Source organism: Apium graveolens, unplaced genomic scaffold, assembly GCF_009905375.1.
Source record: "Apium graveolens cultivar Ventura unplaced genomic scaffold, ASM990537v1 ctg5069, whole genome shotgun sequence".
In the NCBI taxonomy this organism is placed as follows: Eukaryota; Viridiplantae; Streptophyta; class Magnoliopsida; order Apiales; family Apiaceae; genus Apium; species Apium graveolens.
The window spans coordinates 139,580-156,782 of record NW_027418803.1 but is presented as its reverse complement, the minus strand read 5'-3'; the positions used below and the strand labels follow the sequence as shown (position 1 = coordinate 156,782).

Here is a 17,203-nt window from a genome sequence, read left to right as displayed (position 1 = left end):
AAATCCCAACATTCAGGAAGAGCTAACAGGAATTTGAGGTTTGTATCTTCAAGATCATACTCCTTATTTACTAATGACAAGTCATTCAAGAGTTTGACAAATCTATCATATACATCAGTCAATGACTCATTAGTCCTAGAGTCAAAGTGTTCATACTCTTGAGTGAGTATTGTCTTCCTGTTCTTCTTAACTGTTTCAGTTCCTTGACACCTTGTCTCCAGTGCATCCCATATCTCCTTAGCAGTCTTGCAGTTGATTACCCTGTTTGACATTACATTATCAATGGCACTATGCAATAAGTGACGTACCTTGGCATCCTTAGCAATAGATGCTATATCTTCAGCAGTGTAATCATTCTTTTCCTTTGGTACGGTCATTGCTGCTTCACCTGCAACTACAACAGCGAGCTTGGTAGGTTTGTGAGGCCCTTCCTTGATTCTATCAAGGTATTCTGGATCTGTTGCTTCCAGAAACATGGTCATCCTTACCTTCCATATGGGATATTCAGATGGTCTCAATATGGGAACTCTAATAGTCTCATATCGACTCTGAGTTGATGTCTTTGATGATTCCTCAGTTTTGGTAGGCTTAGTTGGAGTTTCTGTGTCAGACATGATTGTGTTTGGATCTTTAACTGTATGTGTGTTAACAGATAGCTCTGATACCACTTGTTAGGTCACACTTTCACTGTAGAGGGGGTGAATACAGTGTTTATTACAATCAAATCAAACTTCAAGAACTTATGTAACAGAAAACAAACTTTATTTAAACAATAAACTCTGTTACAATCTGGAACTGTTATCTCTCAGTGATGAACAAAATATCACGAGAGCTGCTAGGGTTATAATAAATAATATTCTCGATAATGATAACACTTATAGTGTAAACCCTATGTCTGTGTTTATATACTACACAGTTACAAGATAATCGCTAATTGATATGGAATATAATTCTGCTTCCTAAAATATATCAATCAGATATCTTCTATTCCAAGTATTCCATTCTTCACGGAATTCCTTCTTCATGCATATCTCTTCTTATGTTTATCTTGATCTTCTTAACTTTAATCAGCTACTGTCCTTATCTGATCGTCCTTCAGTACTTAAGTTCTGATATCTATCTCCTGATAACATAAGTACTGATATCCCTTAAGTTCTGACTTCCAGTATAAGTACTGATCAGTTAAGTACTGATTTGTTCTGTTCAAATAAGATCTGAAATCTAAACATAAAACATATTAGCCATGACATTATCAAATATATCTAACAGATAGTTTCAAGTACCTAGGCTCTATCATAAAGAGCAGCAGTGATATTCTTGATGATGTTACGCATCATATTAAGGCAGGTTTGGTTAGATGGAGGGCTGATACTGGAGTATTATGTGATAAGAGTGTAATTTTGAAATTGAAGAGTAAATTTTATAGGTTGGCAGTCAGGCCAACATTGATGTATAGTTCTGAGTGTCAGCCATTTGAAAATGTTACTTTTTTTGGGGATTTCGGACAACAAGTTGAAAAAGATATTAAGGCAATTTTTGAGGATGTTGTTTTCGTTATAGTGGCCAGTGTTAAGGTCAATAAGTACGAAGGTATGTATTAAACATACTTTTTTGTAGAATAATGATATGCCCCAAGTACATGAATTGCGTAACAGGTCATTTTGCAATTACAAATTTGTAGAACTATTTTTACGCATTACGTGTTTAAGACCTAAGTTATTAAACAAAATAGTTGTGGTATCAGTAAAGTAACCATAGCTTCCCTTCATTGATGTAGCTACTAAGGAGAATTATTTAGCCAACTATCCTGCTACCCGGTTTTACTTTAATCCAGGCCATTTTAGTGTTTCAATCTTGCGTGAAAGGTACTTCTTTCACCATTTGTAAGGATGATTTTTTATTGTAAAGAATACAAGCCAAAATTTTGGTGTTTAAACTTTTCTTTTCGGAAAATAAACTGAAATATTTGCTAACTGTTGGAAATATATAGAGTTGCAGCTCTTAACAAGAAAGACGAAGTCGACACTACAATCTACACAGTTAAACAGATTAAGCAGTTTAACGAAGACTATCTTGAGGTCAAGTGCCAATGGCCAATACACTTTTAGTTTTCAATTTAGGTTAATAAGGTACTTGAAGTTTTTATATGATATTGCAGAAAGCTGTTTTATGCCATGTTATTGTAAAGAAGGTTGACGAAGAATGTAACTGGTATGAAAATTTTCATACAAAGTGTGATAACGAGGTCATAATCACAAATGGGAGTTACAGATGTATCGAGTGCAATAAAAATATGCCATGTCCAGATAAGAGGCATCCATTTCTTTCCTTTTTCACGTATTATACTCTTTCTTGAACATATATTAGTTACCCCGTTAAGTATAAATTTGGTCATTTATTTTCAAATTCAAAGTCAATACCATCTGTGGGGATAATACAGGATTTATGCCAATTATATTTCCCGATGATGAACTCTAGCGAATTACAAGAAAGGACGTTTATGAGCTGGAGAACGATAACCGTGAGGTACCATACCAAACTTTACATGCACTCTACTTTAATAACCCCTGCCTTTTTACTAAATTAGATATTCAATAGATATTATGTATAATAATCTGAACCCATCAATACATATGTGTCTACTATAGGCAGGAGATGAGAAAAAAGTTTCCCCAAATGCTTAAAGACTTATTGAACAAGCAGTTTGTGGTGACACTAAGACCTAATGAAGATAATATAAAGAATCAGTCCAATGTTTACGTTGCCAAGCGCATTTGTGATCCACAAGAAGTTTCGCAGAGTCATAATCCTTCCGAACCACGTAGTCCAGAAATTGTACAACTGTCAAATACTGTGGTAAACACTTATTATCTATTATCGTAACTGTTACATTGTAGGAGATGATTTTGGTAAATGAATTAAAACTGAATGACATTCATGGTGATATTTATAGGAAATTGATTCCCAAGAAACACTGGTGACATACATTAGCCCTCCCACAGGAAAGTCTACAAATCGAATTTGAGGACGCAAGAACAAGACAACAGTCAAATTAGAGATGGACGATGGTGAAAAAATTTCAAAAGTGAAAAGATCTTAAGCAAATGTTTTAATCGCTAAGTTCTTAATGAAATTAGCCATGCCTGAAATGTAACATTTGCTATTATCTAAAAGTTTGAAACCTTATGTCTACAACAATGCTTAATGTTCTATGGTCCTCTATATGTGATTTTAATTAAACTTATTATGTCCCCAAATTTGTTTCTAATTTTGTTTAAGGTTTACCCTTTTGCATATCGTTCTGCTAAGAAGTTACTCTCCCTAAATACTGATTTAGACAATGTACCAGAATGTGCATTTCAAACATTAAAGTGACTTTGTAGAACATAACAATAGTATTGGCTCATAACATAATCTACAACATTCAAAATGTACAACTACTACAGTTTTCTTTTATAAAATTTCAGCCTACATAGGAACCCTTCTGTACAATTACTCTACGTAGGACAAAAACCATGAATATGCTGATGTATGACTCATTCAAAAATTTATGCAAAGGCAAATATGACGGGAATATTCTAGCAAGGGTGATGAACCTATGGAGGGGAGTCACTAAAACTGGTGAAATATTCAAAGGTTTCAACATACTGCTTCTAGACAATAAGGTAAAATTCTTGTGTTTTGTACTTTATGATTTGGTTTAATTTTAATATATAACAGAACAATAACATTGTTGCATCTAATGTGTCGTCGTGTTCATGCTTTCATACTTGGGAACATTGCTGGTATGCTTGAGCCAGGAATTGAGGTATACGAACTTTACTTATTTCAAAACTTTACTGTCAAAGATTACAAACCAGAGGACAAGTTTAGATGTGTCATGAAAGAAATATGTATTATATTTGGCAGAGAGACTAAAATTCGTGGAATTGATGAAAAGAATATATGTATCGAAAGAGTTTTGTTCAATTTTTACAGTCTCGGGGATCTGAAAGAGCTTTCAAATCATTTTACCTATTTAACATGTAACTTATTTACCCTTAAGCTATAAACACAAGTTATATGTTACTACAGAAAATTATTTTTTACTTATTACATAAATTACATTCGCATATTATGTCATAGATGTGATTGAAGAAGCATCAATCCCTATTTCTCGATTCACAAACAAGCTGAATAGGCCGCAGTCCCATGTGAAGTTTAACATCTATGATGGAATAAATTCCGTCAAAGTTACTTTCTGGGATGCTGCAGCAGAGCTTTTTGATGAGTTGGTTACGGATGATATGGAACGTCCTCTTATCACTATAGTAGGATGTGGAAGAGTTACCGAGTGGAATGGTAAACAATTCTTTATCTATTACAAATAATTACTATGTACAACGGCAAAAATTTGTTCATAAGATAAAATGCTTAAATTCAGGAAAGGTAGATGTATCCAATGTTGGGGCAACTTCATTTTATGTTAATGTTAATCACCACAGTGTTTATCAACTCAGAAACATGTATGATTAATGCCCACTATAGCTATGTCTACCATCTTCATTTCAGATTCATATTGTCTAAATAATCGACCAAATGTACAGATTGAAGAAACCACAATTTACAGACTTCCAAGCTAAAAAAGAAAAATAGAGCCACCAAAAATTCTTACTGTTAAAAAAATTAACTGAAGTTGGTAAAGACTACATTGGGGTAATTCCTACTTTATTTGATTACAATTTGGTTTTCTTAATGTACATCCTCTGAGACAACTAAAACATGTAGAAAAATGCCTACTGTAAATTGTCCATCAAAACTGTGAGGGAGTCACCCAAATGGTGAAGTGACCACTGCCCTCATGCTACAACCGAACTTCAGTGGGGGACAATCTTAACTACTGTGCATGTGGCCCAAGAGAAGTCCCTTACCCACTCAGATGGTATGATTTTTTCTCCATTGGTTTAGGTCATCATATTTGAAGGTCTAATTCATTTAGACAAATATAATATATTAGAATTTTGTATACAAGGTTTGATGTCTACACCGTGGCTACTGACATTACCGGAGAGATAGACATTATTTTGTGTTAGGCCCCTAATCAACTGTAGAGGGGGGTGAATACAGTTTTTATATTAATCTTATAAAAACTTATTACACAAGTACTCTCTCAAAAGGATGAACAAATATCCTTGAGAGCTGCTAGGTTATGTGAAAGATATAACAATGTCGCAATGCATATAGCATGAACCTAAACTAAGCTTTTATAGAGCACAGCTACCAATGTATAAGAAATCCTATTCTATTAACAACAAAGAGACCTATACTATTGCTTCTGAGATAAATTCCTCCACCGACTTGAAATTCTTGTTTCCTTTTCCTCTTCAAAGATCAACTGATGTGATAAATACTGATTTCATCATCCGTTGACATCATCATCCGTCGAATACCAACATCCGTTGATGTCATCATCATCCGTTTATGCTTATACTCATCATCTGTTGATGCTTGTAATCATTATTCATTGATGCTTCTGATAGTTTCTGTTTGATATCATCAATTGCTCCTAACAATCTCCCTCTACTTGTTCATTATGGAATTATGGACAAGTTTCAATTGATGATGTCAAAACTATCTAAATGCAAGAACCAAGTATGCATATTCAATATTGCTTCAATGAATATCAGACTTTAACTCTTCATCCTGAATTGCTTTTTTAACTTGAGCAATGTCAGAGGTTAACTTTACTTCCTCAACTTAGAATGCTTCCGAAAATCTTCCTTTAATCACCAGCTTGGATAATTTCTGCTTCGATAAGATTTTCTTCAGTATCATGAGTTTTAACTACTGTATAGATTAAATCTATCAGAGTTTAAGATTTAAATTCTTAGATACTATCTTCAACTTTAGCTTTTGACTTTGAAATCTTTGACTTTTCGTCTATCTTCTCCTTTAAGCTTCATGTTAGCAGTTTCAATAGCTTGTGATCTGAGAGATCTTTCACTTTCTACCTGACTGATTTCTCTTATAACTATACCTCTGGTTGGTCTGTTAGAAGGATCATCTTCATAAAGTACTTGAGAAACAACAGTAATATTAACATTTGATGTCTTCATAGAATTTTTAAAGTCTTCCTCCGTTTGCCTTAGCTGTTCAAGATCAACTCTAGGAATTTCCTTTGCAAATATTCTTCTACTTACTTCATAATCAAATAATCGAATCTTTGGATCTTTGTAGAATAGAGTTGTCTTTCTTCCTTTAACTTTCAGAGTTTGAAGATATTGGCTTGCTTCAACACCATCTTCTTTCTCCAGAATACCTTGGTCTTCATCAGCAACAATTGTGACTTGTGAAGATTTTTGCATTTTAGTAGTCGCAGTCAATTCTTCAACTCTTCTTTCATTCCTCTTGCTTCCTCTTTTAATCTCCTTATGTTCCTCTTTATTACCTCCATCAGAATCTTCATCATCAGTACTTATCAATGATAGCTGTTTGCATTTAGATTTAACAATTCTCTCCCCCTTTTTGGCATCATCACCAAGTAGTAGAGAAAAAATCGGCTCCATTGAATTCTGTACTTCAGTAAGTTGATCAGACATTTGAGCTTGATTAGCCTCCAATCTAGATTGACTAGCTTCAATTGAAATTTGTCTGGTAACTATTGGTGAAAATTATTTCTGAATTTCCTGATGAGTAAGCAGCTTTGAAGCAATCAATAATTCCTTAATCTGATTGATCTGAGTAGTTGTTTCTTCATGAGCTGTGTGTAAGGATCTGACAACCAAAGTAGATGCTTTCAGATGATTCAGCACATCAGGATTTGTAATCTTATGTTCTGCTGTTTCCAGATGTTCAACTGCACGTGTTCTGGAAATAGGATATGTAGTATCTTTCCAATAAGCATTCCAGAGATTATCAGAATAATCCTACTTCTTCTTAGCATCTAACTCTTTCACTTTCTGTTGTCGAACATGTATAGGCATATCTTCAGGAAAGAAAAGATTATACTCAAGATCTAACATAGCATTAGATACATGAGTTTCTTTACCATCATTAGATTCTTCAATAGTAGTTGGATCTTGCACTAATTTTTGAATTTTATCTCCAGCTTCAGTATGCAGAAAAGAATGAGAAATTGATCCAGTGGCTTCAGAAGCTTCAACACCTTCAGCAGTTATCTCTACATCTTCAAGTATTGTAGATAAATGAATTGGAGCTTCAATAACTTCCAGAACTTTAATTCCTTTAACATGTTGTGGTAATTCTGAAATGGATAAATCTTTATGAATGGACTGTTGTGCTACTACTTATTCAGCAATAACAGGGGTTATCTCATTTGATGGAATAGAAGAATGAATGGGCTGTTTTTCAACAAAAATATGTATTATATCATATGATGGAATAGTAGAATGTATGGACTACAAGAAAGTATCAATACTTAGACTTGCAGAGAGATCAATAGCCTTTGATACATCAGAGTATTCCTGAGATGCAACAGACTGCTGTTCAGCATCTGTTCCTTGAGTACTCTGAGCATCTGCAAACATGTAGCAAATTAGACTTAATCTCTCTATTCTTTTAAATTAGTCCCACTACTTCTCACACCATACATCTCATGACTTTTAATAGTCAGAGCTTCCTCACAAGGATTACTAAATCCCATCTCTCATCTACCTCTCCTTTTCCAGGAAGGATCCTGCCTCTCTTAAATTCTGTTTTTCTCTCAATCTTTTCACACATCTCACAGAAAAATGCTCAGAAAGATTGTCCTATAGAAATAAGAGGTGGCTAAAGAAAGGTGATATGTGATCATACAACTAGAGGTAGTCCTTTGTAAGGTCTAGATGTAATCATATTAACAGAATTTATATCATGAAAAGCATACTATACATGTTGAAAGAACTAAATCATTATTTAAATTAAATACTGATAAAGTAATACCAGTATTTATACCTTGTGAATCTGAAGAGGCAGATTCCGTGCGAACATTCAGCTGTGGTACTGATAGAATATCAGTAGACCTATGAGACGGATGAACTCTGCCTTCAACATCAATAATAAGAGTCACTACAACAAGAGTAAGGCTTGCATTACAACTTGTTAGTATTTGTGCCCTAGAGACAACACTATGATGTTTTAGTTTAAGAAATTAGGATTATTAATATTTATGTTCCATCGATTATTCCCTTTATAATTTATTAATTCTTAATTTATTGCGATATAAATGTTAGATTAATAAATGTCCTTGGAATATGATATGCAATTCTATATCTCTAATTACGTGACTTAGAAATGAGATTATGAGAATAATATCAATATTCTCAAAGATCCCTAGTGGAGTATTATTATTAAGGGACAATAATTATGCATTAAGACTGGTGTGTTTGTTGACTGATGATCACATCTCATTGATCATAGGTATGATGATACTAAAGTCAAAAACATAGGCAGATGTAGATATACATGGTGCTGGACAAACCCAATGTGAGATTCTACATGTCTGTTGTGTCATAAGTAATTTTCACAGTGATAATGATGTAATGGTCCTTAGACTTGAAGTCATTATATTTCTATAAGAGAATTAATATACATTGATTCCATTAAAAGTTATCCTTGATCGGGTAATGATAAAAGTGGACATTGGGTATATTATGAATCGTATAAGAAATATGAATGATCTAGATGGGATTTAACCCTCTTATTTTAGGAGTGACATTATTGGCCTCTTGTGTAAGCTAGACTATGAAATGTGTGGCCACGCTCAAATGTTGATTTGATATGATAGTCTACTCATTGATCAAGGAAACTTGGATTAAACTATGATGAGGATGACACATTACATGCCTCTAGTTTAATCTATAATATTTGGTTAAAGGGATTATATTACATTGTACATTATTCACAAAAGGTTTAATCGATCACCGATTCAATTATTATTACTTGGGTAGCAATGATGTATTACTAGATGTCGCTCATTGTTTATGATTTTAATTAGATTTAAAATTCATTGCCAAGGTAATAATAACCTATAGGGTCACACACTAAGAATGCTTGAAGGATTATTTAATTTAAATTGGATTTAAATTATATTAAAGTAATTCGAATTATTTATAATATTAATTAAGTATGACTTAATTAATTAGATAAATATTGATATTTGAATTTACTAATATTAACTATGAAATTCATTTGTTAAATAATTAAGTGTGACTTAATTATTATACAAATTGGAATTTTAAATTAATAATAACTCCTAATTAATTAAGAGTTATAATTCTTATTATACTCTCTATATAAATCTCTTGTGTGGCTAATTTTGTATGCAAGACTTTTACTAAAACCCTAGCCACCAAAGGAGAAGATGGAGAGAGCAAGAAGAAATGAGTTTGTGCTAGTACACATTCAATCCTTGCGTTCAACCATTCGTGTGGATACCGATAGAGCGTAGATCGCGAGAGCGGGATGCGTGGTGATTGAACAAGTTTTGGATCTCCATTAGTCAACCAATTTATAAAGCTTCTTAAGGTAAACAATCTGATCTACGAATTAAATATATATTTTTCGCATGGATCCTGCGGCGGGTTTCAAAAATTCTGATTTTTCACATTTTTAATTATTGTTTTCGTTGCGTTTATGTGCTCGAAACCCTTCACAACTTTGATGCAATGGTTCTTGTGTAGCTGGAGAAGTAAGAGTTGTTGGATGAATTTGACTAACCAGGTTCTTGTGTACTCTTCTCCACAATTACAGTAATAGACTCCTGAGTAGGTTTAATCAGAGGCTCTTGTGCTTCAATATCTGCTACACCACTTTGAGGTACAAGTTCTTGTGTGATTGGATCAGAAGATATAGCTGATGTACCCCTTTGAGATACAGGTTCTTGCGTGCTTGATCCAGGGAAAAAGTCATTTTCCTTGCAGCCTCTTGACACTATCTTCTACTTGCTCATGAGAGACTTCCCTTGCTCTCTTGTGATATTGCATGATTGGAGTTTCAGACAGTTCTACAAGCGCCTCAGCAGTAGACTGGATATCAGAATTTAGATTTGATGCACTCTGTGTCTCCACAACAATTTCCTGTTTAAGCTTGAGCAAGTGCTGATTGTAATAAGCTTTGACCAATCTTCTTCTCTTTGGTCTTGAATTTGTATGAGAATCAGCATCTTTGTCTTTTCCAGTTGATGAAACAACTAGTTTTGGAGAAGAATCAGACAAAAGATTTGGAAATCTGGAAGATAAGGTAGAATTGTCCTCATCTGAATCTGATTCTAATCCAGCAAGTACAAGTTTTCTCTTTACAATTTCTGAAGGTTTTGAAGAATGACGAACTTGAGATGCTTCAATTTTTGACTTAGCTACAGCAGGATTTGTAGCTTTTTGTACCACATCTTTCTGTCTTTTAATAACAAGTGTCTTTGAGAGACACTTGAGGTGGCTTTTGTTTGAGATGGTTTTAGTGTTTGATTTTTGTGTTGAGGTGAGCTACAAGGGGGTTTCCAATGGTTATTTCCTGCAGCTTAGCACTTTGACTGTTAAACAAACTATAAGTCTCAGGAAGTCTTGCTAAGAGCAAGTTTCTTGCAACTAAAGGTAACCTCAAGGGAGCTAAATGCAACCACTTTTCATCTTGTGAAATTAAGTCGAAAAAAGCCCTTTTGTCAACCTAAACACAGACACTATTTGATTAGAGGGTATATGAATATTATGAAAATAAGCATTGAAAATCAACTTACATAATCTAGCATAATATACTATATTTCTATCAACATTTATCCTATCACCAATAAAAGACAGAACTACTCTACCATAATCATAATGTGAGCCATGAATTAGAGATTACCCTATATGTTGTGTCATAATGGGCAAGGCATCAAAATTTGAGGTTTTGTTGTTAAATGCCTTTGTGATGCAATCAAAGAAGAAATTTCATTCCTTCCTTAGCCAATTCCTTTTTAACTGAATAAGGTTCTTCAAATCCTTGTAATAACCAATCTTAGTAAAGAATCTCCTCATCTCATTATCTCCAACCAAAATTGAGTAAGAGGTATGAGTAGGCAATTGCAACGCATCTCGTACAGTTTGATGAGTTACTATCCTTGTTGTATTGTCAAATTCAAAAACAAGGCTTGGAGATCCATTAGCTCCTCCATCATCAAATACGCCAGTTCTCCAGATAGCAAGCACCTGGTCACCAGAGATTGTGGGTGGAGCTGTGAGAGCAAACCCAATCTCACTGGATCTAAGAAAGTCCTGAAAGATGTAAAAATCAACTTTCACGCTGTTGTTAGACAAGATAGCTGAATAGTTATTAGTCACAAACTTGGAACCACCATAATCAAATGGTTAGAAGTAGCAGCTAAAGTCATGGTTAATTTTTCAAGAGAAATTTATGAACAGTAGTTAGGGTTTCAAAGTTTACAATTTTGAGAAGGGTAAAGCAGCAGAGAGATAATTACACAGATAAGCAAAGTATCATCTAGAATCAAAAATTGATTTTATACAATACTTTTCTCAACTAATTTAGTCATGTTTAGTTTAATAGGACACGTGGCAACGTACGACTGACTTAAAAAGTAATCATGTAAATGTGTGTTACTGTATGCATAGTTTCTAAGAATAAGGTTAAGCATTAAACGAACATGTTCCAAATCTTTCTCAACAGTAGACACATATAACCATGAAAAATTTCCCATCTGAGGCTAACTTCAACCTTGTAATCATAATGCTGATTTAAACATTATTCTTATAAAAAACAGTCAATCAAAGTTTGACCATTAACAACAGGTAATCACAATTATCAAGATTTATCAACCACTGATATAAACTATTAGTCAAAACAAGTTCAACTAATAACAGAGTTTATAAGCATAATCAGTAGTTCAACATGCAATTTTCACATAAGATCATTTAGCACAGTTTGCATGTTATATATCATGGTATCAAGCATTTAGCATAAGAATCAATATCTAACAAGTACTGTCAAATAATAAGATACCATGCTTCAATAAATATCAGCAGACTTAATTATCAGAGTTTGAGAACTACCCTGAAATCATTCCCAATTCATTCACCAGTCTTGTGAATGTGACTTCACATAGAGGCTTGGTGAATATATATGCTACTTGCTGATCTGTTGGAACAAAGATCAATTCCACTGTACTAGCTTCCACATGTTCCCTTATGAAATGGTATCTGATACTGATGTGCTTAGTCACATAATGCTGCACTGGATTTCCTGTCATTGCAATAGCACTTTGATTATCACAATATATAGGAATAAAAGAATAGTCAAACCCATAATCCAGCAGCTGATTCTTCATCCATAGAATCTGAGCACAACAGCTTCCTGCAGCAATGTATTTTGCTTATGCAGTTGTAGTGGAAATTGACTTTTGTTTTGCTGTACCAAGAACCTAATCTACCTCCAAGAAATTGGCAGCTTCCAGAAGTACTTTTCCTGTCTAATTTGCATCGTGCAAAATCAACATCTGAATATCCAATTAGCTTAAAGTCTGAATCTCTAGGATACCATAATCCCAGATTCATAGTGCCTTTGAGATACTTGAAGATTCTCTTTACAACTAATAGATGAGGTTCTCTAGGGTCAGTTTGGAACCTTGCACAGAGATAGGTAGCATACATGATATCAGGTCTACTAGCAGTCAGATATAGGAGTGAGCTAATCATACCTCTGTAGTTAGTTATATCTACTGAAAAACCAGTATTTAAATCTTACTTGGTTGTAGTGGTCATAGGAGTTGATGCAGTTGAGTAGTCCTACATTCCAAATCTTTTGAGTAAGTTACTGGTGTATTTGGATTGATTTATGAAGATTCTTTTATTAGTCTGTTTGACTTGTAACCCCAGAAAGTAACTCAATTATCCTATCATACTCATTTGATACCTGGACTGCATTATCTTTGCAAATCTCTCACAAAGTTTATCATTAGTAGATCCAAAAATGATATCATTAACATATATTTTTACTAATAACAAGTCCTTACCATGGTATTTATAAAATAGAGTTTTATCAATTGTACCTCTTGTGAAACCACTCTCTAGTAGAAATAGAGCAAGTGTTTCATACCAGGCCCTTGGAGCTTGCTTCAATCTATAGAATGCTCTATCCAATAAGTAGACATAATCTGGATACTTTGGATCAATGAACCCTGAGGCTGTTCAACATAAACTTCATCTTCAAGTTCTCCATTAAGAATGCACTCTTCACATCCATTTGGAACACCTTAAACTTCTTGTGAGCAGCATAGGTAAGAAAGATCCTTATTGCCTCTAGCCTTGCAACTGGATCAAATGTCTCATCATAATCAATGCCTTCTTGTTGTGAGTAACCATTTGCAACCAGTCTTGTTTTGTTCCTTGTAACAATGCCCTCACTGTCAGTTTTGTTTCTAAACACCCATTTTGTGCCAACTACAGATCTGTTCTTTGGTCTTGGCACAAGAGTCCAGACTCTGTTCCTTTCAAATTCATTGAGCTCTTCTAGCATTGTTGTGACCCAGTCAGCATCTTGTAGAGTTTCTTCAACCTTCTTAGGTTCAGTTTGAGATAGAAAAAAATGGTAGAGACATTCATTCTGAGTGACTTTTCTTGTTCTTACACCACTGTTAGGGTTTCCAATGATCAAGTCAGGTGTGTGTGACGTAAACCATTTTCTTGTTGATGGAAGTTGACTCCTAGAAGAAGAACCTTCCCTTGATCTATGAACTCTCTGTTATTTCTTTGAGTAGTACCACTGTTGTTTCCTGATGCTCCCCCTGAATTAGTGTTCCCGTAGTTATCAGCATTTGACTCATCAGAGTTTAAGGAAGATGAGTCTGATGATCTTTCTACTGATGTTCCTTGAGTTGTATCACTCGCAGTAGTCTTTGGATTTGAGTCATGTTACTTCCCCTCAACATATGCTTCAATGTCAGAAGAATTTCCATTATTCAGTGGAACTTCAGAGCTTTGAGTGACATCAAGACTTAACTGTATCAGAGTTAGGAATTAAAATTTCAGCATAAGGTACTTCATTTTCAAATCTCAATTTGTCATGGTCATCTGCATCTTCTAGACCTGTTATCTTCTTGTCATCAAAAGATACATGTATAGACTTCATGTCTGTTCTTGTTCTCAGATTGTAAACTCTGAAGGCTTTTGTAGTCAACGGATATCCTACAAATATTCCTTCATCAGCTTTTAGATCAAACTTGGTAAGCTGCTCCAGATGAGTTTTGAGAACAAAACACTTAAAACTAAATATATAAAAGTATTTCAAATTTGGCTTCTTCCCTTTCACCATCTCAAATGGTGTATTTTCATGCTTGTTGATCAATGTTGCATTTTGTGTAAAGCAAGCAGTTTGCACAGCCTCAACCCAGAAGTAGGTAGGCAATCTTGCTTCTTCAAGCATGGTTCTTGCAGCTTCTATCAGAGTTCTATTCTTCCTTTCAATAACTACATTTTGTTGTGGAGTTCCAGGAGCAGAAAACTTTTGTTTTATCCCCTTGAGTTTGCAGAACTTTTGTTATTCCCTAACAATACAACAAGAATTACAAGGGGGTTGAATGTAATTCTGGCTTCTTTTTGAGATTTATGAAAAATAGTTCTAACTCAATTTATATCTAACTATTTGATTTGCAAAGTGCGGAATAAAGAGTTAATTAAATCAAACACAAAGTAATAAAAACTCAGGTCTTTAAAACTTTTTGGTGGATTTGAATGTATCCACCAGATATATATATATATATATATATATATATATCAAGTGAGAACCATGTGAAGCTTGAATAGCTCACAACTGCTTATAAACTATGAACAACTAAACTTACAGATAAATGCTACAGATAAATATATTTGCTTAGTCTTTTAGTTGTTCTACTTGCTACACTTGGTTTATATATCACCAAGTTTATATAGTAATAAGACAAGATAATAAAACAAAACCTATCAAGTCTAATTCCATGCTGCTTCACTACTCTATTCCAGCATCTTTGAATATCTTCATAATAGCATGGAAATGGTAATGCTTCTTTGTTCTCAAAAACCCTGTTAAACAGGCTGCCACATTCATTTTGCAAACACGCGATGCATGTGACTGTGTTGTCACTTTCAATAGATATTTGAATTGATCATCCGTCGGGTACATGCTTGTTATCCGTCAAGGTAGCCTTGTTGATCATTCGTCGGGTAGATTTGTTGATCATCCGTCGGGTAGCCATTTATCACTTGACTCCATTTTATTTGTGCAGAATTATAAGACATCTTATATTTACATTTAATCAACCTATTCTGCACATCTACCAGCAGTCTACATGATTCATAAGCTACTACAGAATCTATATAAAGTTGTTTGCAGAAATGTGCTACGATACTTATTGTTGCATAAGCTACTCACCCGGTGGATATCAATTAGTCATCCGTCGGGACTATATTGAGTCATCCGTCGGGACTATAATTGATCATCTGTCGGGTGCTACAAATTCACTAAGTTAAATCTACTAAGGTGTTTTGTTTAGCTTATCATCAAGTACACAACATATTCTTAAAAATCTCCCCCAATTTATGTCTACTGGAATTGTAGCCATAAATTAAGAGAAACTTCATAATAACAAAACATCCTAAAGATACAGACTGAAAAATAGTAGATAAAACTGATAAGTGCTACAAATTGCTGAAAATTGAATCAGTGCAAAGTACACAAAGAAATTGCTCACAATTATTATCAAGGTGCTCCTCTAGTCTGAGCAGATAGATTTATTTCCTTGATTGTCTGGATTTCTTTCCAAGCCTTCTGTTGTTTTCTTCAATTTGATTCTGGAGTTGTCTATAGAATTCAAGTTCATCAGCTTCTGAGAGATCTAGCATTTCCTGCAATTCCAAAAGAGTCTCATTGCTAGAGATACTCAATTGGTCCTCCAATTTAAAGAATCTTCTAACTCCTTTTTCATCCTTAAATTCCATCAGCCAATAGGGCCTCAGATGCACTCTCTTTCCTGTGAAGGGAATAAATAGAGTTTTTGGAAGTGCATCTTTAGCTCTAATACTCCTCAGCTCCTCAATCTTCTTTAGAACTAGTCTTCTTGCAGTCACATTATAACCATAATTCTTTTTGAATGAAGAGTAGACCTTTATTAGGACATATTGGCTTTCTTGGAGACACATGTGAAGTGGCCATATGAACTCTCTTCCTCCCTTGTATTTGAATACCAGCCTTTCAGGGAGATGTCTGTGAGCATCAATTCCTCTAACTTCTTCCAATTCATCTAAGTAAAGGTTTATGTCGGAAAACTCCTTGATGTCACAGATGTACATCATGTCTCCCTTGCTGACTGTAGATTTAGCTTTGATTGAGGTCTTGGATTTGAGAATCACATGCTTCACTTTCTTGCTTGCTCTTGTCTTTGTCTTCTTTGGCTTGAAAATAGGTAAATTTAGCTCAGGAATTGGCAAACTATTCCAGTCTACTGGCTCATCCTTAGGAATAATTGGCTCGCCATAAATATTCCTTGTTGGATCCACCACTTTGAATTCTTCAAATACCACAGAGGGTTTTGATATTTGAGTTGTAGTTGTAGGCTTTTTGGGAATAGAGTCTTCCTTTTCCTCATCACTGAATTCCAATTTTCTCTTGATTCTTTGCTTATACCTTGGTTTCTTTGTATGTTGAGGTTCATCTTGCACTTTCTGATTTTGAGGTTCAGCAATCACAGATGGTTGTGCAGAGATCTCAGTTGTAGTCTTCACATCTTGAAGTTTGGCTAAGATAGCAGCTTGATCCTTCTTTTGTTTGAGCTTCTTAGCATCCAAGGCAGCTTGCTTCTTTTCTTGCCTTATCCTCTCTTTCTCTTCCTTTTTGGCTTCTATAAACTGAGGGTGTCCAGCCACCACACATATTTTTTTACCATTTCTGTAGATCTTTGCAATTCTCTTTTTAAGTGTTGAATCTGCTGGATCCTTGTAAAATGCAATTGACCTTGCCAACAGCTTCTTCTCATCTGGCCTAGGTGTCTCATATATAGTATACATAGGATTCTTTTCCTGAAAACTTTAGATAGTTTCTTTTAGGCTTCATGATTAAATCTGCTTTTGGAGATTTGATGCAGGAAGTTTGACCCTTTTCCAGATAGTTCATACTTATGTCATTCACATAGATTTTCATGACTTGAGAGTGATGACTAAAGACTTTATCTGGTTTCTGAATTGGCCCAAACTTTTGTTGAATC

General features: G+C 34.5%; 1 pseudogene; it reads right to left on the bottom strand.

The window, feature by feature from the left end:
* Positions 1-7,397: 7,397 nt before the first annotated feature.
* The window catches only part of LOC141702422 (uncharacterized), an 83,916-nt pseudogene continuing 74,110 nt past the window's right edge, over positions 7,398-17,203 (bottom strand).